At 48.1% G+C, this 25,251-nt stretch overlaps 1 pseudogene; it reads right to left on the minus strand.

Annotated features, from left to right (window-relative positions):
* Nucleotides 1–6,170: 6,170 nt before the first annotated feature.
* Nucleotides 6,171–25,251, minus strand: part of LOC131559605 (zinc finger protein 11-like) — a 912,004-nt pseudogene continuing 892,923 nt past the window's right edge.

Consider the following 25,251-nt stretch of genomic DNA (forward strand, 5'->3'; position numbering starts at 1 on the left):
GCTGAAATTAGGTTTCCATGGAGGGGAGAAGAATAGGAACAGGAGGAGGGGGTGAGACAGTTCCATTGTTTTCATGGCCAAATGCTCACAGGTACGTTAGGTTTTTCCCACTCCCTGAGTTGGGAGGGAGTACAGTCCCAGTCTCTGAAAGGAGGTTGCCAGGGGGGTGCCATGGGGGTGCCATGGGGGTACCAATAGGGTACCAGAGGGATTCTTGGTTCCTTGATGAGGGGATTTGCATCTCTGTTGGTCCATCATGGTGGTTGAAGACAGGCAAGAGGGGTCCTCTCACGGAGCAGGGAGGAGCCACCCCAGAGCTCAGTCCAGCCAGCTCAGGAGTTTGGAAGAAAGTCCAGTTCAATTGTCCAGAAAAGGGCAGTATGCCCCCTTCGAGTACAGCATGGCGTGTTCTGCAAACATCACTTGTGAACACACTAGATAAGCAGGAGACTTTCTTTCCCAACTGGCTCAGCAGTTTTAACCCTTCGGTAGTCTTTTCTCATGACAATTGTGAGGCAAAAAATGAAGGATTTTTGGATGGACTTCTACACTGCCTTATGAAGAAGAGCTACCAGAACAGCCCAAATCAATTATGGGACTTGGGTGCATATTGTAAAAACACAATGGCACAATGGCAAAATGGGCACTAAATGTCTTGCATTTCCCTAAACCCACCTGCAAACCTATGCAGGTGAAATCGTCATTGTCCCTGCATATCCTGGGAAAGGTCCCTTGAAACAATGATGAATCCAAAATCCCAGGGAGCACTGGCCTATCCACCAGCTAACCCCAGCTGATGTGACTGACACAGGGATTCCTGAGTGTCAGGTCCCTGTTCGGGAGCCAAATGTCACAATGAAGGTGGCTGTGACAAACCTCTCTCATTCCCTGACTTCAGGGTGAGGGTGGCAAAAATGAACAGGAGCAGGATCAATGTAGTTGTTTAAAAGGAACTTTAATAACGGGGTGAAAAACAATAAACATGGAGAAGTTGAGAACAGTATGAGGGGCAGGATCCAAAGACCTGAGACAAAGGGGAAGCAACAACATGTACATTTGGGAGTAGAAAACTAGAACAACAACCATATAGGGGAAACAAGTAACCAATAGGGGAGTAGACACTTGGACAAGTTAGCACAGCAACACTAAAGGCTTATGGGGGAACTCTCAAACTCACCCTGTGTTAAACAAATGATTCCTAGGGCTTGAAACTCATGCCCAATTCTTTTAGGGTAAAATCTGACTGACTCTGAGTTACAGCTGGGCTAACTACCACACTGCTGATTTGCACTGGCACCTTGGGATCATGTGGCCCAACAGAGCCACAATGATGTCCTTGGTTCCACGAGGCTCCACAGTGTCACAATGGTCCCTTGGATCCATGGTGCTCTGCAGTGTCACAATGGCCTCTTCATTTCACAAGGCTCCCAATGTCACATTTGTCTCCATAGGAAGGAAGCCACGGAGGCCCTATGTTTCAGGAGCTGATGAACGGCAGCCACCAGAGGCCAAGGCAAGCCTGACTTGTCTGTCCTGCAGGTTTGCTTGGAGCAACCCTTGGATATTCAAAATTATGAATGTGGAATCCTAATTTCAGAATTTTTTGTCTGGAGAAGCATGATTTTTTCCATACAAAGCAAAGCACAGAGCCCTTTCCAGTGTTTGGAAAACAGGTGAGTTCTGGCACTCAGGAATCAAAGACCAGCCAGACTTGTCTCTCCTGGCAGCTTTTGTCTGGCAGCAATTCTTGGATAGAGAGATATTTGGAGATGGAATCCAAATTTTGGCCATGGCTGCCTGTAAAAAGAGAAAAGAAGAGCCCAGAGCCCCAGTGTTTCAGGGGCAGATGGGAGCAGCCTTCCACATTCCAAGGTCAGACAGACCTGTCAGGTGGCCCCTGGGAGACCAAGGCAGCCACACCTATTTCATGTTCCGTTGCTTCCACAGGGCCCTGCAGTGTCACAATGGCTCCTTGCTTCCATTATGCCCTCAGGTGTCATAATGGCCCTTTGATTACACAAGTCCGTAAGGATCCTAATGGTCTCCATGGTTCCACAAGGTCCCACAGTGTCATAATGGTCTACTGGTTCCTTGAAGCCTTGCTGTGTCCAATGGCCCCTTGGTTCCATTGGGGCCCAGTAGTGCAACAATGATTCCCTTGGTTCCACAAGTTCCCACAGTGTCACAATGGACCCTTCTTCCATGAGGCCCTGCAGAGTCACAATGGTCTCCATGATTTCACGGGGTCTTGCAATGTCACAATGCTCTCCATGGATCCACGGTGCCTCGCAGGATCACAACTGCCCTTTGGCTCCACGAGGCCCTGAAATGCAGCAATGGCCTCTTGGTTCCACAAAGCCCTGCTGCTTCACACTGGCCCCTTGGGACCATGGGGCCCAACAGAGCCACAAAGATGTCCTTGGTTCCCTGAGGCCCCACAGTGTCACAGTGGCCCCTTGGATCCATGGTACCCTGCAGGGTCACAATGTTCCCCTTGGTTCCAAAAGTTCCTACAGTGTAACAGGTTCCACAAGGGCCTGCAGTGTCACAATGGCCTCCATAGGAAGGAAACAAGTGAGCCCCAGTGGTGCAGGGGCAGATGAGAGGCAGTCACCAGAGGCCAAGTCTAGCCAGACTTGACTGTATGGGCAGCTTTCATCCAGGAGTAACCCTTGGATATAGAGAATTTTAGACACGGAATCACAGTTTTGGCCATGGGTGCCTAGACAAGAAAGACAGTTCTTTTCCATAGGAATAAAAGCACAGAGCCCCAGTGCTGCACGGTCAGATGGGAAGTGGCCCTTGACATGTCAAATTCAGTGGGACGTCTCAGACAGCCTCCAGGAGTCCAAACCAGGAAGACCTGTTCCATGGTCCATTGACTTTATGGGTGCTAACACTGTCACAATGCTCTCCTTGATTCCATCTGGAAATGTCACAATGGCTTCTTGGTTTCATGAGCCCCAACAGAGTCACAAGGGTCCATTGGCCCCACGCAGCCCCGCTGTGAAACAATGGCTCCTTGTTTCTATTTTAAATCAATCACAATCAAACCACAGGTTGATCCTTGATCCTTGCTTCCATGGGGCCCATGATTTGCACAATGATCTCCTTGATTCCATGATTCCTGGATTCCACAGTCTCACCATCGTTTCCTTGGATCTCCATTGTCACAACTGACCCATGGTTCCATGAGGTTCCGTAGTGTCACCGTGGTCGCTGTCAGAGGCTGGATGAGATCGATGTCCTGAGACACCTTGGGATGCTTGGAATGCCCGTGTGGGGCCAGGGCTGGGTCAGGCCTTGGTTTGTGGTGGGACAGAGCCCCGCCCCCAGCCCTGGCCTGGAAGAGCTGTCAATCACATAGCAAATGCTGGGCTAACCCCACCCTGATTGGCTGAGCTGTCAATCAATCACACACCAGCAGCTGGTGCTACTCTGGCTCATACTGGACAAGCAATTGGCAGTCCCACCCCAGGAGTGGGCCCATGAAGGCCCAGGGGGTTAAAAGCCAGATCATGAGGCCAGCCCATGGTCTGGATTCTGCCTTCTCCTGGGGTTTCTCTGTTAGTGACGCTGGAACCCCAGCAGTTGGTACTTATGTGTGTGTCTTTCTATGGATCTTCTGTCTTTCTGTTGTTCTCTATTTCTTCTCCTTCTAATCCTACTTACCTGGAACATTTTTGGTAACTTCACATGTTAAGGGTTAAAGGTTTTTAGATTAAATGTGTGGGAATCCAGGGCAAAGGGAATATTTCTCTGTCTGCTCTGAGGGGTTCTGACCCCCACAGAAACACTGCCTTTAACCTTCCCCCATGGAGAGGACTTCCAGGAGTTTGAGACAGATTACAATTTACCAAAGTCTGAAATAGATTATAGGGTAGTATAGCATGTCCCTTGGGTGAGAAATTTAGATTTTGGGATTTTTAATATGATGTAGATAGGAAGCAAGATGGAGGCATTTGGATGTAGTCCCTGTCTTCTTCTTCATCCACTCCATTTTCTGCAGTGTTGGTGGCACAGGGTGATTGGTCAAGGAAAGCACAGTGCAGAGGTTACCTGGACAGTCAAGGGATGAGTTATTGGTCGATAAGTAGAAATAATGTAAGTTTTAAGAGTTAATTGGGTAAGACAACTTTAAAAGACCTTGAAACCGTACATTTTAGAGCCATTTTGAGGTGTTTGTCCAGCTTGCTGAACCTGGTATACACAGCATGCAAAACTTTAGAGAAGATAACAATAAACAAGAAGCTGAAGACAAAAAAAGTCGTGTGCATTTCCTTTTACCTGGCACAGAACTGCTACAGGAGGGTTTCCCACATCCAGAGAGCCCCCAGAAAGGCCCAGCATAAAACAAACATCAATAACTGGCACCATGACAATATTTGTAATAGGTTGTTTTTTCCATAAAATTTTTAATGAAGAGTGTTGTCTTAATTAGCCAATCATGTGAAATATGTTGATTAAATGACCAATTATGTCCACCTCTAGGAAATTAAGGTATAAAAGAAGAGGATTGAAAAAAGGGTGGCTTTGAGCCCTTAGACTTGTGATCGGAGTCTGTGTTATCTCTGATTGAATGGTGACATTTTGGTATCTGTGGGGGCTGTTGGGGCTCCTTTCTGAACCTCAAGACCCAAGAGGATCTTCTCTAATAAACTCTGCCTGAAGATCCCACTGTGCCCATGACAGGAACCCCTGTGAGTGTCTGGAACGTCCTGGCTCTTTGGCAGCCTGGGGACTCCTGGGATGTAACTTTGGAGTCCCCATGAGTGCCTGTGACAGATCAGTGCCTTTGCAGCCCAAGGTGCCCTGGGATGTCACCATGGAATGGCTGTGACTGCCTCTGACCACAGGGCTCTTTACCATCCCCAGAAAGCCCTGGCAGGTCTCCATGGAGCCCCTGTCTCTGCCTGTGACATTCCAGCTCTGGAACAGCCTGGAGACTCTTGGAAAGTCCCTATGGAACACCTTTGAGGGCCTGTGACAAATCTGATCCTTAGCAGGCAACCATCACCAGTGCCCTCTTGCTATGGTCTGTTTCCATGGCAACCATCACCACCTCCCTTTTGCTATGGTCAGTTTCCATGGCAACCATCACAAACCCCCTGTTGCTATGGTCAGTCCCTTGGCAGCTCCATGGAGACCCCATGATGGGGTGGTTGCCATGGACACCAGCTCAGGCCTGCAGCCAGAGCCCGTTGCCATGGCAATGATTTTCAGCCCCCCATCCCCAGGCTCATGGGATCCCAGAAGCACAGAATTGGCTGAGCTGAGAGGGACCCATCAGGATCCTCCAGTCCAACTGCGGGCCCTGCACAGGACACCCCAACAATGCCAGCCTGGGCCTGGCAGTGCTATCCAAACGCTGCTGGAGCTCAGAGAGCCCTGGAGCTGGGACCCTTCCCTGGGGAGCCTGGGCAGGGCCCCAGCAGCCTCTGGGCCAAAACCTTTTCCTGACATCCAACCTGAGCCTGCCCCGACTCAGCTGCAGCCGTTCCCTCCACTCCTGTCCCTGGGCACCAGAGGGAAGAGGTTCCCACAGCCCCAGCCAGGGACCCGCTCCCAAGGCTGCTGCTATGGCCACCAGGGCTGGGATCAGCTGGGATGCTTGGTTTTCATGGGCCGGGGTTCAGGAATGGGATTCCCCAATTTCCTGCTCCTGCTAAAACCACACTGCCCTCGCTGCCCTCCCGCCTCCCATGGAAAGCACAAACAGCAAAGATCCTGGGCTGGGATAAGAACAATTTACTGGTAACAGCAACGAGATAAGGAACAAACAGGAACAGCAACACTGATAACAGTAGAGATCAGAAAAACTATTTTCAGGGAATACTGCAACACCACCGACTGTCTCTTCCCGGCCACATATTCACTCGTGCCTGGAAAGGACACCCTTCTCCTTGGGGAAGAGAGAATCCCTTTCCTACCCCTAGCAATGATCTGATTTGGGAGAGAATATAATGACACAACCATGGCCAGACCCTCATGTTCTTGGACCCACATCATGTCATTGGCAGGGGCAGGAAAAGGGACAGGACTCTTTCAAGCATTAATGACAGGGAACATGGATCACCAGGGTTCTTCCAAATGTGGCTACTCCAATGGGGGATGAAGCTGGAGCAGTGCACAAAGCATTTCCTGCAGTTGGGGCATTTGCAGAGTTTCCCTTACCAGTGCCTCCATTGGTGTTTGATCAAGTGAGAGCTCTGGGTGAAGTTCTTCCCACACTGGAGACACTCGTAGGGCCTCTCCCTAGTGTGGATGCGCCGGTGGGTGATGAGGTGGGAGTTGCGGGTGAAGCCCTTCCTGCAGTTGGGGCAGCAGAAGGGCCTCTCCTCGGTGTGAATCTACTGGTGCCTGAGGAGAGTGGAGGTGGTGTGAAACTTTTTTGGACACTCAAGACACTCATAGGGCTGTTCCCTGGTGTGGATGCGTTGGTGGGTGACGAGCTTAGAGCTGCACCTGAAGCCCTTCCCACATCCCCCACATTTGTAGGGCCATTCCCCAGTGTGGATCATCTGGTGGTGGATCAGGAAATTGCTCTGGCAAAAGCTTTTCCCACACTCCAAGCACTTGTAGGGCTTCTCCCCATTGTGAAACTGCTCATGCACCACCAGCTCCGAGTTCTAGCTGAAGCTCTTTCCACCTTCCTGGCACAGGGTGGGTCTTTGCTCCTCAGAACACCCTGGGCTGGATTTGGAGCCCCTCCTCCTATGGGATCTCGAGTGCTTTTTGTCTCTGTTGGAGTCCTGTGCTTCGGAGCTGCTCAAAACAGCCTTTTCCACAAGGTTCTGCTGTGGGGATTTGTCCTCCCAGGTCTCCATCCTCAGCTTCTTGCCTGTAGGAGAAAGGACAAGGACAGGATGCGATTTGTCTCTGTGCCACAGGGAAGGAGAAGGAGATTCCCCGCCATTGCATCCCTGGCAGGACGGGGTTTGCAGCGGCATTGTCCTGCAGCTGGGAGCCGTGCTGGGCTGGGAGATGGAGCAGGAGAGAGGGGGAAAGGGGCACTGACTTCCTCCAAAACTGCCTGGGAGTCCTGAGGCGTTGTCTCAGTTTGAATAGACAGGTGTATGCTAAGGAAGGCAAGAGCCTCCCTTGAAATGGAAAAGGTAAACACTCTCCCCCCGAATTGTTATAATTTTGAAATTATGTGGCTCTAAGGCAAAAGATATGGGAATAGGAATAAAAGTTATTTAGCAGTAAAATTAAAATATAAATGCAATAGTACAAAGAAAAAGTGCTAACAGATTCAGAATATGACCTGATACCCTGTGGGGCGCAGTGGCGGTAGCAGTCCCAGTAAACAGTGGCTGTATTCCTCCTGCAGTGACAGGTGTGGCTCTGTTGAAGCAGGGATCCTGTAGGAGGGTGGAGTTTTCCTCTGAAGGTCCAGTGGTGGTGGTTTTGGGCCTGCTCTTCCTCTGGAAATCCAGTGGAAAAGGCTGACTCTGGTCTTCCAGCTCTCTGATTATATCCAGGTAGGAATGCTTGGCTCCTCCCTCTGGGCGGAGCTTCTCGCAATGGGATGATGGAATTTTATCAGTCATGCAGTGGCACTCAATGGCCCATTAACAGAAGATATCTCCTGGGAGGGAGGATGGGTTGTGGAAGAGATAAAGAAAACTGCTCAATTAACAGAAGATAACTGCCCCATCAGATAGGAATAGAATACACCCCCCATGTCCAACCTAAGACAGCTGGGAAATGCTTTGCAGTATTCTGTGTCTGTGTGTCCGTGTTCGTGTGTATTTTACACTCCAAGTCCCCCAAATTTCCAAGAGGTTTTCCCAGAGGCGTTGTCTTGTCCCTGTGTCCATCTGCACCTCCCGTCACTGTGTCACTGTCACCTGCAGCCATCTCTGAGCCCACTGGCACCTCCCAGGTTTGCACTGAATCCCTCCCTGCTGCCCTCCAGCACTAGCAATGCCCATGGCAGGGAGCTCAGAGCAGGAGCAGCCAGGCCAGGGCTAATGCCAGGATCATGAGCGCCTGGCAGAGGCAGGAGGAATTCCCCATTCCAGGGGGTGCAAGGGCTGCAAGGGGGGCACCCGTGTCCCCTGCTAGCCCCAGGGCTACAGACCAGGGAGATGTCTCAACTGCCTCAGCTGAATTGCTTCCCTCAGCCCTTGGCCTAGGAAGTCTCTGGCTGAAGCACAACCTCTAGAGGAGAGTTTCTACAAGGAAGAGAAAAGAAAGGAATTGTTTCTTCCCTTTCCCTCATCCCTGCCCCTTGTGCTGATTTTCTTGTCATCTCTTAGCAAAACCAACAGAAAAGCATCTGCAATGAGGTGTTTCCCAGGGTCAGTTCCTAAATAGCACAAAGGAAGGTTTTCTGCAAGGGAAAAAGTGCAAAATGTGGAATTTGTTCAGACAGTTTAAAACATAACAATTTCTAAGCACTGGAAATCCAGAGGCCATAAAAACAGAGTCTGCAGTTGTGACGGTCCATTGTCCTCCCTCTTCCCACTGCTGATTTGTTACATCCCAACTCCAGAGGAGCAGATCATGGAAAGAAGACCTGCAGGGAGTGTTGGAGGCCTAATCCCAGAGACAGGAAGAAAGAGTGAAATCAGGAAAAGATTTCCAGTTTTTTTCCTATCCTAATGACCACAAATAGCTCTGTAGTCCATGTGCAATATCCAGATGAAGAGGAACGTTCCTGGTTTTTAATGCCAAATTGCAGTACTTTGGAACATCTTTCTGGATGAGAACAAACCACAGGCCAATAACTGACCCACTTCGGTTCCCAAATCAGAAATCATTAAACTTCTACCAAGATATCTTTCTCTGCAGGTGTCCCAGATTGCAGGCAAGATGGATTCTATTTGCCATCTGTATGGCAGTTTTCCTTATCTCTTCCACAAACAGTCCTCCCTCTGGGGGGCACATCTGCTGATAACAGACTATTGAATGTCACTGCATGGCTGATGAGAACTACAGCATCCCATTGGGAGATGCTCCGCCCAGAGGGAAGAGCCAATCATTCTAGCCAGATAGAATCTGGAGATTCTGGAACAGCAGCTTCTCTACTGGATTTCCCAGAGGAACAGCAGCTGCCTCTTCTTCCATTGGATCCTCTGAGCAACACTACACCCTTTTCTGCAGGAGCCCTGCTCCAACAGAACCACACCTGCCACTCCAGGAGGACTGCAGCCACATTTCCACTTGGATTGCTACCAACAGCCTGACCAACAGGATGTCAGGTTGTGTTCTGACTCTGTAAGTGCTTTTTTAGTTTACTGCATTGTTGATTTTATCCTTTTATTTTCTTCCCTATTACAGAAATGTTATTTCCTGCTCCCATATTTTTTACCTGAGACCCCATTAATTTAAAATTTATAGCAATTCCCAGGGGGAGGGTTCACATTCTCCATTTCAGGAGAGGCTCCTGCCTTCCTTAGCAGGCACCTGTCTTTCCAAACCAAGACAGCAGGACAGAAGGCACTTTGATTCCTTTTGTCCCAAGTTTCCCCTGAGTTCATGACTTCAGATGAACTGGAATGGTCCCAACAGCACAAAAGCAGCCACAATGAGCAGGATCGAACCCCCAGGCCACCATTAAATGCACTCAATCCACGCCTTGCACAGCCCAGCAGCAATTCCTGTCTGTGCCCCAGCTCTGGGTCAGCCTGAGGGGCATCGCTCCGATGTGTGCGGGGCCGGCTCCTGCAGGACACAGCGCTGGGAGCCGCTCTGTGTCCCACAGCTTCGGCATCTCAGGCGCTGCTCCACAGCTGCGGGGCCATGCCACCACTTTTCCATGGCTGTAGTCCCTGTGCCACCACTGTTCCATGGCTGTAGTTCCTGTGCCACCACCATTCCATGGCTGTAGTTCCTGTGTCACCACTGTTCCACCTTTTCCATGCTCACTCCACTGCTGCTCAAAAGCTGTGCTGTGCTGTTTCAGCACGGTTCGTCTGCTCTTCCACTGCTGCTCCTCTGCTGCTCCAACACCGCTCATCTCCCACTGTTCCACTGCTCCTTCTCTGCTCCTCCCTTGCTCCCCTGGTGTTCCACGGCTGCTGCTTCTGTTCTAGTGCTGCTGCCACAGCTGTGGTGTCACAGAGAGGGGAACGTTTGGGCAGCAACCACTGTGGTGTCACGGAGACCGGGACAATGGGGCTGCCACAGCTGTGGTGTCACAGAGAGGGGAATGTTGGGGTGGCTGCTGCTGTAGTGTCATAGAAGGGAACACTGGGACTGCCATCACTGAGGTGTCACAGAGAGGGGACCGTTGGGGCTGCCACCACAGTGGTATCATACACATGGGAACACTGGGGCCACCAGTTCTGTATTGTCATAGAGAGGAGAATATTGGGGCTGCCTCTACCATGGAGTCATAGAGAGAGAAATGTTGGGGCTCCCAAAGCTGTGGTGTCACTGACAGGGCACTCTGGGGCTTCTACTGCTGTGGTGTCACAGAGAGGGGGACTTGATGCTGCCACATCTATGGTGTCACAGAGAAGGAAATGTTGGGGCTGACTCTGGTCTGATTCCTCAGACAAGGGAATGCTGAGGCTGCCACTGTTGTGGTATCACAGAGAGGGGAATGTTGGGGCTGCCATCCTTGTGGGCTCGAAGACAGGAGAACCTTGGGGCTGCTACCCCTGTTTTGTCATACAGAAGTCAATGTTGGGACTGCAATCTCAGTGGTATCACAGAGAGTGGAATGCTGGGGGAGTCACCCCTGTGGTGTCACAGACAGGGAAGCATTTGGGACTGCCACCCCTGTGGTGTCACAGAGAGGAGAACACTGGGGTTGCAATTGCTTTGGTGTCATAGACAGGGGGGACATTGGTATTGCCACTGCTGTCATGTCACTGACAGGGAAACACTGGGGCTGCAAATGCTGAGGTGTCACAGAGAGGGGAATGTTGGAACTGCCACTGTGGTGCTGCCATAGAGAGTAGAACTTTGGACAGCCAATCCTGCAGTGTCATAGAGAGGGGAACTTTGGGGCTTCCACTGCCGTGGTGTCACAGAGAGGGGAACATTGGGGCTGCTACTACTGTTTTCTCATGAAGAGGGGAATCTTTGTTCTGCCATTGTGTTGGTGTCATACAGAGGAGAACGCTGCGGGTGCCACCTCTGTGGTGTCACAGAGAGGGGGATGAGGGGTGGCACAGCTGTGTTGTCACAGAGACGGGAACACTGGGGCTGTAACCACTGTGGTGTCAAAGAGAGGAGAACATTGTGACTTCCACTATGGTGGTGTCACAGAGAAGGGATTTAGGGCTGCCACTGCTGTGGTGTCACAGAGAGAGGAATGCTCAGTTTGGAACCGCTGTGGTATCATAGACAGGGGAACATTGGTGTTGCCACCATTGTTGTCTCACACACATGGGAACACTGCCAAACCTTCCCTGGTGCTGTGCCCACTCCAGTGCTGCTCCTCTGTGACACTGCAGTGCCTCTGGGGACATTGTCACACTGCAGTGCTTCCTGGGCACATTGTGACTCTCTGGAGACTCATGGGACTATAGGGGCCCTGTCACACTCCAGGGTCTTGTAGAATCCATGTAACCAAGAGGACAGTGTGAAGCTCTGTGGCTTCATGGAACCATCCATTGTGATACCTCAGGGCCTCATGCTTCCCACATTTCTGTAAACAGCAGAGTTCTCAGGCTTGTTTTTTGATAACAAGTAAATATCTTGTCCTTGGATAAGTTTTAGGAAAGCAAAAGTGACAAACATGAAGGCCTTGAGAACCATTCATATCAGGCTGAGAAAACAAATCTTGGTTTCAATAACAAACCACAAGTATTGAAAACAAAAGGAGGGGTTGGTGTTTAATCTGTAACCAATGATGAGCTTGGGTTTTGCAATATGTATGAACTTAATTAACACGGTTATAAAATGTGCATGCTGGATCAATAAATTGGAGTTCGATGCTGATCAGAGGATGGTTCGTCTCCCCTCGCTTTCTACACAGGAGCACAGGTTGCTTTTGAGATTTTGACATGGGAAGCTGTGGGTTGGATGTTGTGGGACTGTACTGCATCTGGCGGGAGTGAGGCAAAAGAGGTGTCTAAATATGCTACTTTGTGGAAAATTATCATGGAGGTGTTACAAGCCCTGAAGGCAGAGAGGAAAGCTGCTGCTGCGGCATGTGCAGCCCTTGCCTCTGAGTCAGAACAGCCTCAGGCATTTCCAGTAACTTCAGTTCAGCAACTGCTTTCTACCACCTTAGACATTCTCTCACACAGCAAACAACCCCTCAGCTCAGAATGGAGCATTACACCAACTGCTCCTCCAGCTCAGAGCGAGAATGAGGAAGCTGCTGCCTCTTCGGGGGCTTAGGCTGCAGACCAAAGGACAGTTGTACTCAGAGTGAAGAAACTATTGATAACAGTAACTTAGAAACTAAACATGCTGAAAGTGAAAAGGATAAGGAAGGAGATGTTATTATAAGTAATACTTCTATGGAACAGGATTAAAAGTCTTTAGTGGACAGTTTGCAAAAATTGGTAATTCAACAAAAGGATTCAATTGTCCCCAAAAGAGACTATTCTTTTGAGAAAATGGACTTGCCAATGATAGCAGGTTCAGACAGACAACCAGGAAACCAGTTACCACCCTCTCAGTTTGTCTCTGAGGCAGCATTCAAGACGATTAGACAAAATCCTCCCTCTCATGCTGTAAAGAATGTGGAATTAGAGTTGGAATGTGGCCCTGGAATAGAGGAAGCTCAGAAACAAAAGTGGAAGGGAGTTATTCCAGAAGCTATTGTAGAAGGGACTTTTCTCTCCAATGATGTAGAAGCTTTTCCTGTAGTAACTAATGCTGTAGGTAGAGTTTGGGAACCCTTCAACTAGGAGATTTTAGAGAGGTTAAGAGCTGCAATTTCACAATCCCATTGGTTTAAAATCCCAACTTGCACAGTCACTTTTGCAGTATATTTTTACATCTAACATATTAATTCCAGCTGATGTGTATACCCTAATAAGACTCATAATGCCACCCCATCGGCAGGTGATGCTTCATAAAAGCTAGGAGGAGAAGTGTGCTCAGGAAGCACCTAGAGTGCAGGGTGATCCTCTGTATGGTTGAACAGCACAACAGTTACTTGGCAAAGGGCCCTGGGCTTCTGCCACTGCCCAGGCTAAGAGCATTGATCAAGTCTTGCAGATGAATCAACAACTAGCATATAATGCTATCCTTGCACTTCCAGATGGATTACACACTAAGTCTTTTACACAGATTCGCCAAGGAATGAATGAGGACTTTGATAAATTTTTAGACAAATTGCAAGAAGCTATCTATGATCATCCTTGTTTGGATTCAGACACAAAGATACAATTGTTTAATATGTTTGTTTTTGACAATGCTAATGATAAAACTCAACAGATTTTGGGAAAAATAAAGAAGGGAGCTGATGTTACAGAAATGCTGGAACTCATGGCTAGAACTACAGAGAGACAAAAAGCAGCTTATGTAGTTGCTGCAGTACAGGATGCAGTAAAACCATTGCTTTCTAATGGTTCTAAATGGTTCTAATGGTTCTAAAACCATTGCTCCCTTTACTGCAAAAGGGAGCCGAAGGAAAGAACATTAAGTGCTTTGGATGTGGTAAAATCAGACATGTAAGGAGTCAGTGTCACTGCAACTATGAAAAAATTTTGTTCTATCTGAAAAACGATAACCACAATACTAAAGAATGTCGGTTCCAGGGAAACGGGTCTTGGAATGCCTTCTCTCCGGGCATCACACAAGTACGGAGAGCTGCCTGGATAGCTCAGCCTCCCACGGAGGAGGAGGAGGACTTTACTCACTCAGATCATCAACTTCTGGAAGCGCCGGAGTGGATGTAGAAACCGCAATAGACGTGACCATCACGGACTCTGCTGTGCACCTGATAGATAGTAATGTAAAAGGATCCGTGGGGAATGGGCTTAGTGCTTTTCTGTTAGGGAGATCATCTGCCAGTAAAAAGGGATTGGATGTAATTCCTGGGGTTATTGATGCAGACTATCAAGGGGTTGTTAAAATTATGGTCAGAACATTTTTCCTTCCTGTATCTATTACCAAAGGTTCACAAATTGCTCAGCTTGTTCCTTTTAAGCTTTGTGTCCCCTGTACAGGCTACAAGGAATGGGGAACAGGAAGTTTTGTTTCCACAGGTAAACCAGAAGTATATTAGGCCATGGACATCACAAGAGGTAAACCAGACAAACAGGTAATCCTGACACATCCTAATGGTGATTCTATTACAAAGAAACTCATAATTGACACTGGAGCAGATGTAACCATAATTTCAAACACAATAGGGCCAAAAACTTGGGCATTGGTCAATCCTACTTTAGGCATTGCAGGTATTGGAGGGACTCAGGCAACTCAGATGAGCAGGGAAGTAATTACTTTTACTTTCCCAGATGGAGTGAATGTGTCTACAAGGCCTTATGTCATGCAAACTCCTGGTTCTTTACTAGGTCTGCTTGGTGGGGATCTGTTAAGTCAATTAAAAGCTACCATTGTCACACAGCCTTTCTAGCAGCAGCCACTGGGGAGCAGCCAATCCTCAAAATTAGCTTAGCCACTAATACACCTGTGTGGATTGATCAGGGGCCGCTGTCAAAGGAAAAATTCCCCATAATCCAACAATTAGTGCAAGAACAGCTTGAGGAAGGACACATAAAGCCATCCACTAGCCCTTGGAACACTCCAACTTTTACCACCCTGAAAAAGAGTGGGAAGTGGAGGTTGCTACATGACTTACGTGCTGTTAATGCAGTAATTCTAAGTATGGGTGCCTTGCAACCTAGTCTTCCATCTCCTACTATGATACCTGAGTCATAGAATCTATTGATCATTGATCTCAAAGATTGTCTTTTCACCATCCCCTTGCATCCAGAAGACACTAGTAATTTTGCCTTTTCTGTTCCATCTATCAATAAGGCAGAACCCTACAAAAGGTATGAATGGATTTGTTTCCCCGAAGGCATGCAAAATTCCCCTACAATGTACCAAAATTATGTGGCTTAGGCATTAGAACCTGTTTGGCAGCAATTCCCTGAGTATATCATCTATCACTACATGGATGATATATTAATGGCTGGAAAATAATTAGACTCTGTAACTCTTCTAAAAACTGTGACAGTTTTGCTAGAAGAAAGGAGTATAAAAATTGCTCCTGATAAGGAGCAATCTTCTGCTCCTTAGAAATATTTCAAGTAGCAGATTGATCAGTCTGTAGTGAAGCCACAAAAACTCACCATTACCATTGAAATTAAAACTGTACATGATATCCAGAAGTTAGTAGAAGATATTTAATAGATTAGAACTATATGTAAGATAATTTAGAAAGAACTTGAACCATTAATACAGTTTTTAAGTACTTCGTCTCAAGCAGATGAACGCCGGACCCAAGATTAAGAAACAACAGCAAGCCTTAGATCACATTGCCACAAAGGTTGCTACCTCACATGCACATCATCTGATTGAAGATGTTCCAGTTCAATTGATGATCATCAACCAGAGCAAAGAAGATGGCAATTATGCCAAGCATCCTTTCGACTTGATTTATGAATAGGTTAAAACTCAAGCTAATCCTTTTGTTATTTTAGAATGAGTATTTTTACCTGTAAAACAATCTAGAACTACTACCACTCAACTGGAACTTTTTGCTCATTTGATTATGAAAGGTAGTGAGAGAATATTAGAATTCTAGAGACGTGAATCATATTCAATTGTAGTACCATTAGCTAACTAATATCTTAAATAGAGAATTAAGCATTCTGTTTCTTTACAGATAGCTTTAACTAAATATGATGGTAAAGTTCACAATACTTATCCACAGCACCAGCTGTTATCTTTAGTGGAGCATCATTTAGAGGTGATTCCCTCCTGAAGGGAACTGAGGGCCCCATATGGCGACCAGACCCATCCCCATATGTCGACCAGACCCATCCCACAGGGAAGTTTGTTGCCTCCCTGGGGCCTGGGTACAAAATATCACTGAGAGACTTCCTGGGCTGATTCAGCCCTCTGATTATTACCCACTGCTGATACTCCAGGCTGGTAGTGATGAGATTGAGAAGAGGAGTGTCAAGGCAATTAGAAAGGACTTCAAGGTACTGGGTCAGGTAGTTGATAGGGCAGGAGCACAGGTAGTGTTCTGCTCAGTCCCATTGGTGGCGGAGGAAAATGATGAAAGAAACAGAAGAATCTGCATCATCAACAAGTGGCTTAAGGGTTGGTGTCACCGGCAAAATTTTGGATTCTTTGATCATGGGGAAAATTTTACAACATCTTCTCTGCTGGAACCAGATGGGGTATACCTCTCTGTTAAGGGCAAAAGGTTTTTAGCTCATGAACTGGCAGACCTCATTGAGAGAGCTTTAAACTAAGTTTGAAGGGGGAAGGAGAACCAGCTGAGCTATCTGGAAACAGGCCCAAGAATTGCAAGGCTAAGATAGGGGTGAAGTCAGTAGCCCAGATGAGGTGCATGTATACCAATGCACGCAGTTTGGGCAATAAACAAGAAGAGCTGGAGGCCATGGTGCAACTGCAGAGCTATGTTGTAGTTGCCATCATGGAAATGTGGTGGGATGACTCACATAACTGGAGTGCTACACTGGATGGATACAAGCTCTTCAGAAGAGATAGGAAAGGAAGAAGAGGAGGTGGGATGGCCCTTTATATTAGGCAAACTTTTGATGCCATCAAAATTGAAACAAAGGAAGATGGAGTTGAATGTCTATGGATAAGAATTAAGGGGAAGGCCAACAAGGCTGACATCATATTGAGAGTCTGTTATCATCCACCCAACCAGGAAGAAGAAGTAGATGACTTATTTTATAAGCAGTTAGGCAATGTCTCAAGATCATCAGCCCTTGTTCTTGTGGGTGACTTCAACCTACCAGACATCTGCTGGGAACTTAATATAGCAGTAAAAAAGGCAGTCCAGGAAATTCTTAGAATGTATGGAGGACAACTTTTTGTTGCAGCTGGTGGATGAACCCACCAGGGAAGGGACTATGTTAGATCTGCTGTTTGCAAATAGAGATGGGCTGGTAGAAGATGTGGTGGTTGGAGGTCGTTTGGGGCAGAGTGATCATGAAATAATAGAGTTCTCAATATTTGGTGAAGTCAGAAAGAGCACCAGTAAAACTCTTGCACTGGACTTCCGGAGGGCAGACTTTGGCCTGTTCAGGGGACTTATTCAGAGCGTCCCTTGGGAAGCGGCCCTTAAAAACAAAGGAGTTCAGGAAGGGTGGGCATATTTCAAAACAGAGATCTTGAGGGTGCAGGAACAGACCATCCCTGTGTCCTGAAAGATCAGTCAACGGGGTAAACGTCCAGCCTGGCTGGGCAAGGAAGTTTTGGAGGAACTTAAAAATAAAAAGAGGATGTATCAGCGTTGGAAGAAGGGTCACGTCTCTAAGGAAGTATTCAAGAGGGCTGCTAGAGTATGCAGAAAAAAATTAGGGAGGCCAAAGCTCAGTTCGAACTCAGAATGGCGACTACTGTTAAGGATAATAAAAAATGTTTTTATAAATATATTAATGGTAGGAAGAAAGGTAAGACCAGCCTTTGTTCTTTATTGGACAAAGGTGGGAACTTAGTATCTGCAGATGAGGAGAAGGCAGAAGTGTTTAATGCCTATTTTGCCTCAGTTTTTAATGGGAAGATGACTTGCCCTCAAGACACCCACCCGTCTGGGCTGGTTGATGGTGCCAGGGAGCAGAATGGTCCCCACATTATCCAAGAGGAGGCTGTCATAGAACTACTGAAATGCTTGGATGTTCATAAATCTATGGGACCAGACGGGATCCACCCCAGGGTAATGAGAGAGCTGGCAAATGAGTTTGCAAAGCCACTCTCCACCATTTACCAACAGTCATGGCTTACTGGTGAGGTTCCGGATGACTGGAAGCTGGCTAATGTGATACCCATTCACAAAAAAGGTGCAAAGGAGGATCCTGGCAATTATAGACCAGTCAGCCTGACCTCTGTACCTGGCAAAATAATGGAACAGTTTATATTATGCGCCATCATGCAAAATTTGCAGGATGGCCAGGGTATCAGACCCAGCCAGCATGGATTTAGGAGGGGCAGATAATGTTTGACCAACCTGGTCACCTTTTATGACCAGGTAACCCAGCTAGTGGATGCAGGGAAGGCTGTAGATGTTGTTTACTTGGATTTCAGCAAGGCCTTTGACACTGTCTCCCATAGCTTACTCCTAGACAAACTCGCAGGCCGTGGTCTGGACAGGAATACTCTTTGCTGGGTTCAGAACTGGTTGGATGGCCGGGCCCAGAGAGTGGTGGTGAATGGTGCTGCATCCAGCTGGCGACCAGTCACCAGTGGTGTCCCTCAGGGGTCTGTGCTGAGGCGAGTTCTGTTCAATATTTTTATTGACGACATGGATGAGGGTTTAGAGTCTTTCATTAGCAAATTTGCAGATGACACTAAATTGGGAACGTGTGTAGATCTGCTAGAGGGACGTAGGGCTCTGCAGAGAGATTTGGAACGGTTGGATGGATGGGCAGAATCAAATGGGATGAACTTCAATAAGTCCAAGTGCCAAGTACTGCACTTCGGCCACAATAACCCCCTGCACCGATATAAGCTGGGGACGGTGTTGCTGGACAGTGCTCAGGTGGAAAGGGACCTGGGGGTGCTGGTTGACAGTCAATTGAATATGAGCCAGCAGTGTGCCCAGGTGGCCAAGAGGGCCAACGGCATCCTGGCCAGTATCAGGAATGGTGTGGCCAGCAGGAGCAGGGAGGTCATTCTTCCCCTGTACTCGGCACTGGTGAGGCCTCACCTGGAGTATTGCGTCCAGTTCTGGGCCCCTCACTTTAGGAGGGACGTTGAGATGCTTGAGCGTGTCCAGAGGAGAGCAATGAGGCTGGTGAGGGACTTGGAGCACAAGCCGTATGAAGAACGACTGAGGGAGTTGAGGTTGTTTATCCTGGAGAAAAGGAGACTAAGGGGTGACCTTATCACTCTCTACAACTTCCTGAAGGGTGGCTGTGGTGAGCTGGGGGTCGGTCTCTTTCTCCGGGCGACAACAGATAGAACAAGAGGACACAGTCTCAAGCTGCGTCAAGGGAGATGCAAGCTAGAATTAAGAAGGAAGTATTTTACAGAAAGAGTGGTCAGATACTGGAATCATCTACCCAGTGAGGTGGTGGAGTCATCATCCCTCGAAGAGTTCAAAAAAAGACTGGATGTGGCACTTGCTGCCATGATCTAGTTGAATTGTTAGAACATGAGGTTGGACTTGATGATCGTACAGGTCTCTTCCAGCCTTGAATTTCTGTGATTCTGTGATCAGCGTCTGGAGGACAGACCCTAGAGATCTGACTGTGTCCAAGTGTCTAATGTCATGGTTTGATGCTGGCACAATGCTAATGCTCTCATGAAAATACATTATTTTTGGTGTCTGCTGTGAGATGTGACTAGGAATAGAGCAAAGCAGGCTCTCTCTAGAAATAAAGAAGAGACAACTTTATTAATTAACTTACAACTATATGTAAAAAGAAATACACAGAAAGAATGAAAACTTTCTAAAAACATTTCCCCCACCCCCCACCAAATTTCAAATTCATCTGTTTCTCAGATCACCAACTCTCAGTCCATCACCATCCTTTAGATAATCAATTCTCAGTTCATTAAGGAGTGAGGAGTCTTTCTTGTGCCATAGGCTTCCCCTGGAAACACAGTTGAAACGTGTTGTGTTTCCTGTCACACGTGGCACTGCCTGGAGATCATCTGCTATCGTGACATCTTCCTTCCATGTCCATGTATACCATTGCAGGCAGCATGGGTAACAAACAAGAAGAGCTGGAGGCCATGGTCCAACTGCAGAGCTGTGATGTAATTGCCATCAGGGAAACATCATGAGATGACTCACATGGCTGGAGTGCTGTGCTGGATGGCTACAAGCTCTTCAGCAGAGACAGGAAAGTGAGAAGAGGTGGAGGGGTGGCCCTTTATATTAGAGAGGTTTGGACAACAGGTATTGAAATTAATGATGATGAAATTACATGTTCTATGGGTAAGACTTAAGGGGAAGGCCAACGAGGCTGACATCCTCCTGGGAGTCTGTTATCGTCCACTGAACCAGGAAAAAGAGGTGGACAATTTATTCTATAAGGAGCTAGAGAATGTTTCAGGTTCATCAGCTCTTGTTCTTGTAGGTGATTTCAACCTGCCAGACATTTGCTGGGAACTCAGTACAGCTGAAAAAAGCCAGTCCAGGAAATTTCTAGAGTTTGTGGAGGATAACTTTTTTCATAGCTGGTGAGTGAGCCCAGCAGGGGAGGGACTATGTTAGATCTGTTGTTTGTAAATAAAGATGGTCTGGTGGGAGATGTGGTGGTTGGAGGCTGCCTGGGGAACAGTGATCATGAAATTAGAGAGTTCTCAATATTTGGTGAAGTCAAGAGCAACATTTAGAAGATTTTTACATTGGACTTCTATAGGGCAGACTTTGGCCTGTTTAGGAGACTTATTCAGAGAGTTCCTTGGGAAGCAGCCCTTAAAAACAAAGGAGTTCAGGAAAAGTGGACATGCTACAAAACAGAGATCTTGAGGGCACAGGAACCAACTGTCCCTGTGTGCCAAAAGGTGAATCAACAAGGCAAACATCCAGCCTGGATGGGCAAGGAGGTTTTGGAGGAACTCGGGAATAAAAAAAGGATGTATCATCTTTGGAAGGAGGGTCAGATCTCTCAGGAAGTATTTAAGAGGGCTGCTAGAGTATGTAGGAAAAAATTAGGGTGGCTAAAGCTCAATTTGAACTTAATAAAGTCACTTAATGGTGACTTTTATAAGGGATAATAAAAAATGTTTTTATAAATATACTACTGGTAAAAGGAAGAGTAAGGCCAGCCTTTGTTCTCTGTTGGATGAGGGAGGGAACTTAGTAACTGCAGATGAGGAGAAGGCAGCGGTGCTTAACGCCTTTTTTTTCTCAGTCTTTAGTGGGAAGATGGCTCAGGACAGCTGTCCTCCTGGGCTGGAAGATGGGGTCAGGGAGCAGAATGGGCCCCCTGTTATCCAGGAGGAGGCAGTCAGAGAACTGCTGAGCTGCTTGGATGTTCATAAATCCATGGGACCAGATGGGATCCAGCCCAGAGTGATGAGGGAGCTGGCAGATGAGCTTGCCAAGCTGCTCTCCATCATTTACCAGCAGTCCTGGCTCACTGGTGAGGTTGCAGATGACTGGAAGCTGGCCAATGTGATACCCATTCACAACAGGGGTGGGGAGCAGGATCCTGGTAATTATAGGCCAGTCAGTCTGACCTCAGTACCCAGTGAGGAAATTGAACAGTTTATACTGAGTGCTATCACACAGCACTTACAGGATGGCCGAGGGTATCAGAGACAGCCAGCAGGGGTTTAGGAGGGGAAGGTCGTGTTTGACCAACCTGACCTCCTTTTATGACCAGGTGACCCTCCTGGTGGATGCAGGGAAGGCTGTGGATGTGTCTGTCTGGGCTCCAGCAAGGCCTTTGGCATTCTGTCCCACAGCACACTCCTGGAAAAGCTGCAGCCCATGGCTGGGACAGGAGCACTCTGTGCTGGGCTCAGAACTGGCTGGATGGGCCCAGAGAGTGGTGGAGAGCAGTGCTGCATCCAGCTGGCAGCCAGGCACCAGAGGTGTCCCCAGGGCTCTGTGCTGGGGCCAGCTCTGTTCAATATTTTTATTGACCACATGGATGAGGGGAGTGAGCCTTTCATTAGTAAATCTGCAGATGACATTCAGCTGGGAGTGTGTGTCCATCTGTTGGAAGGTAGGAGGGCTCTGCAGAGAGACCTGGAATGGTTGGGGGGATGGGCAGGGTCAATGAGAGGAAATTTAATAAATCCACGTGCCAAACCCTTCATTTTTGGCCACAATAACCCCCTGCAGCGCTATAGGTTGGGGCCTGTGTGGCTGGACAGTGGCCAGGCAGAAAGGGACCTGGGGGAACTGGTCAACAGCAGCTGAACATGAGGCAGCAGTGTGCCCTGGTGTCCAAGAGGGCCAATGGCTCCTGGCCTGGATCAGGGACAGTGTGGCCAGCAGGAGCAGGGAGGTCATTCTTCCCTTGCACTTGGAACTGGTGTACCTGGCATTCTTCCCCTGTACTGTATCTTGAGTGCTGTGTACAGTTCTGAGCCCCCCAATTTGGGAAGAACACTGAGGGGCTGGAGCGTGTCCAGAGAAGAGCAACAAAGCTGGTGAGGGGTCTGGAGCACAAGTCCTGTGAGGAGTGGCTGGGGGAGCTGGGGTTAATTAGCCTGGAGAAAAGGAGACTCAGAGGTGACCTTATCCCTCTCTACAACTTCCTGAAAGGTGGTTGTAGCCAGGTGGTGGTCGGTCTCTTTCTCCAGGTAACAACTGACAGAACAAGAGGACAGAATTTTAAGTTGTGCCAAAGGAAATTTAGGTTGTACATTAGGAAAAAGTTTTCAACACAAAGGGTGATAAAGTATTAGATTGGTTTGCCTGGGGAGATGGTAGAGTCACCATCCCTGGATGTGTTTAAAAAAAGACAGGATGTGGCACTGGGTGCCATGGTCTAGTTGAGCTGGTGTTGGGGCTGGGTTGGACTTGATCATCTTGAAGGTCTCTTCTAACCCAGTAATTCTGTGATTCTGTGACTCAATGATTGTAATGGGTCCCTCCCAGCTCAGCCCCTCCTGCAATTCTCACCCTTTGGCTCAGCCTTTGTGTCCCCTCGAGGTGCTGGCAGAGCTGTTGGGGACACGGCAGGAGCGAGGCAGCCCCAGAGTTCCCCTGTGTGTGACACCCCAGTGGTGACAGCCCCAGTGTCCCCTGTGTGTGACACCCCAGTGGTGACAGCCCCAGTGTCCCCTGTGTGTGACACCCCAGTGGTGACAGCCCCAGTGTCCCCTGTGTGTGACACCCCAGCGGTGACAGCCCCAGTGTTCTCTCCCTGCAGTTGCTCCAAGGGAAGTGTCCAGAGCTGCGTCCAGTCCACGGAACAGAGCGGCCACTGTCCACCCTGGCCTGGGCGGATGTGAATTCTGTTATAAATGAGACTAGGCCAATATTCAAGCAGCAATCAATTCATTAATTAATATGGTAAAGTATGAGCAATACAGTGCTGGGTACAGTGGGGGAAGTTTTCCCTCCAACTGCACACTGATAGTTGAGGCTTACAGGTATTTATAGGGGTACTCATCAGCTTTCTCAGCAGTTTCTATTCACAATTTTTACTCATCAGCAGTTTCTATTCACAATTTTGATGTCACAATTCTATACACTACTGTGATTTAGTTTTTCTCAGGATGTATCCCAGAAATGAGTATCCCCAGATGCCGATGGTTTGGTTTCTAAAAGAAGGAAGAAATCTCCCAGATGGTGTGGTCCAGAATCCAGATGTGGGTCCACCTTTTAATTGCAGAGACTATAAATCATATAACAGTGATGTCCAGCTTCCCTTGGTCAAAACTAATAATCCTTGAGTTGATGTTCCTCTTCCTTTCTCAAGCTGCTTTTCACTGTTTTGTTAAAGTGTGAGATAAGCATGTTTCCATTATATATATTCTAAAGCTATAGTTTCAAAGACCCTTACTACAAGCAATATTCTAAAATTATACTTCAAAAGGTTATTATTGCAAAACTCTTTAAGGCTTAGCTACAAGCAGAAAGTTCCTGTCAAACAGCAACATCCTTAAGGCTTTAATTCAAATGCTCCTAAATCAACTTAAGACTTATAAAGATTAATTACGAACAAAAGATAGGCTCAAAGGCCTTCTTCCATGCTTTACATTCCTCAATAATTATTAGAATTTGTCTTTCTAACTGTCCCATGGTCGGTTTCCAAACATATTGCAATCACAAATACACACGTTGCCTGTATGTACCTGACACGAAACACAGCTTTGTATTTCACAGGGGGCCACAGGGATGGCTCCTGTGGGAAGCTGCTGGAAGCTTCCACCATCTCTGGCACAGCCAATTCCTGGTGGCTTCAAAGATGGACCTGCTGCTGGCAAAGGCTGGGCCAGTTACAAATGTTGGCAATGCCTCTGCGATAACAGATTTAAAAAGAAATCAAAATAGAGATTGTGGTGCAGTTTTAACTCCACTCAGGAGAGCAGAGGGAGAATATGTGAGAAGAAAAACTCTGCAGACATCAAGGTCAGTGCAGAAGGAGGGGCAGGAGGTGCTCCAGGCCCTGCAGACCCAGGCATCCTGCAGGAGAGCCATGGAGAGAGGGGCCCTGCTCCCAGGCTGGCGCAGCCTGTCCCTGCAGGAATGCACCCCCTGGAAGAGTGACCCATGCTGCAGCAGTTTGGGAAGGACTGTTGTCCCTGGCATGGACTCACACTGCAGCAGTTTGCAGAGGGCTGCTGCCCCTGAAATGGACTCACATGGGAGAAGCTCCTGCAGAACTGTCTCCCTTGGGAGGGACCCACGGTGCAGCAGGGGAACCACTCCTCTCCCTGAGCAGGGCCAGAAGCCATGGGTGATGAACTGACCATAACCCCCATTCCCTGTCTCCCTGCACTGCTGGGGAAGGAGGCAGAGCTGGAAAGAGGGAGGTGAGGGGCTTATTTTATTTCCCCTTTTCCTGCTCTGACTTTGTTAGTAATAAATGAATTTCACATCTCTAAGCTAAGCCTGTTTCTCCAGGACAATATTCGATGAGTAATCTCGCCCAGTCCTTATCTCAACCCATGAACCCTTTATTAAATTCTCTTTGTCCAGCTGCAGAGGGGAGTGAGTGAGCAGCCCACATGGATGCCTGGCATTTGGCCTGGGTCAACCCACGACACCTTGGTACCACAGGGTCACAATGGACCCTTGGTTCTATGGGGTCTCCCTGGTTCCATCAGGCCCTGCAGGGCCACTTAATTCAACAAGGCCCCAAATTTCACCGTGGTCTCCAGGATTCCATGAGGCCCTGCAATGTCAAAATGGACCTTTGGATCCATGGGGGCCCACAGGGTCACAATGGGCTCTTCTGGTTCTACAGCTTCACAACGGCCCCTCGGTTCCATGTGTCCTGCACTGTTCCATGAATCCTTAGTTCCATGGGGTCCTGTAGTGTCACAATGGTCTCCTTGGTTTTGTGGTGCCACAGTTACCATAATTTCCATGGTATCACAACTGCCCTTGGATCCCAAGAGGCCTCACAGTGTGACAATGGCCCCTTGCTTCCATGACACCCTGTTGTGTCACAATGGTGCCCATGATTCCATCAGGCCCTGCAGTGTCACCGTGGACAGTTGGTTCAGTGACACTCCACAATGTCACCACGGCCCCTTGGTTCC

The sequence above is a fragment of the Ammospiza caudacuta genome, chromosome 7 (assembly GCF_027887145.1).
Source record: "Ammospiza caudacuta isolate bAmmCau1 chromosome 7, bAmmCau1.pri, whole genome shotgun sequence".
Classification (NCBI taxonomy): domain Eukaryota; kingdom Metazoa; phylum Chordata; class Aves; order Passeriformes; family Passerellidae; genus Ammospiza; species Ammospiza caudacuta.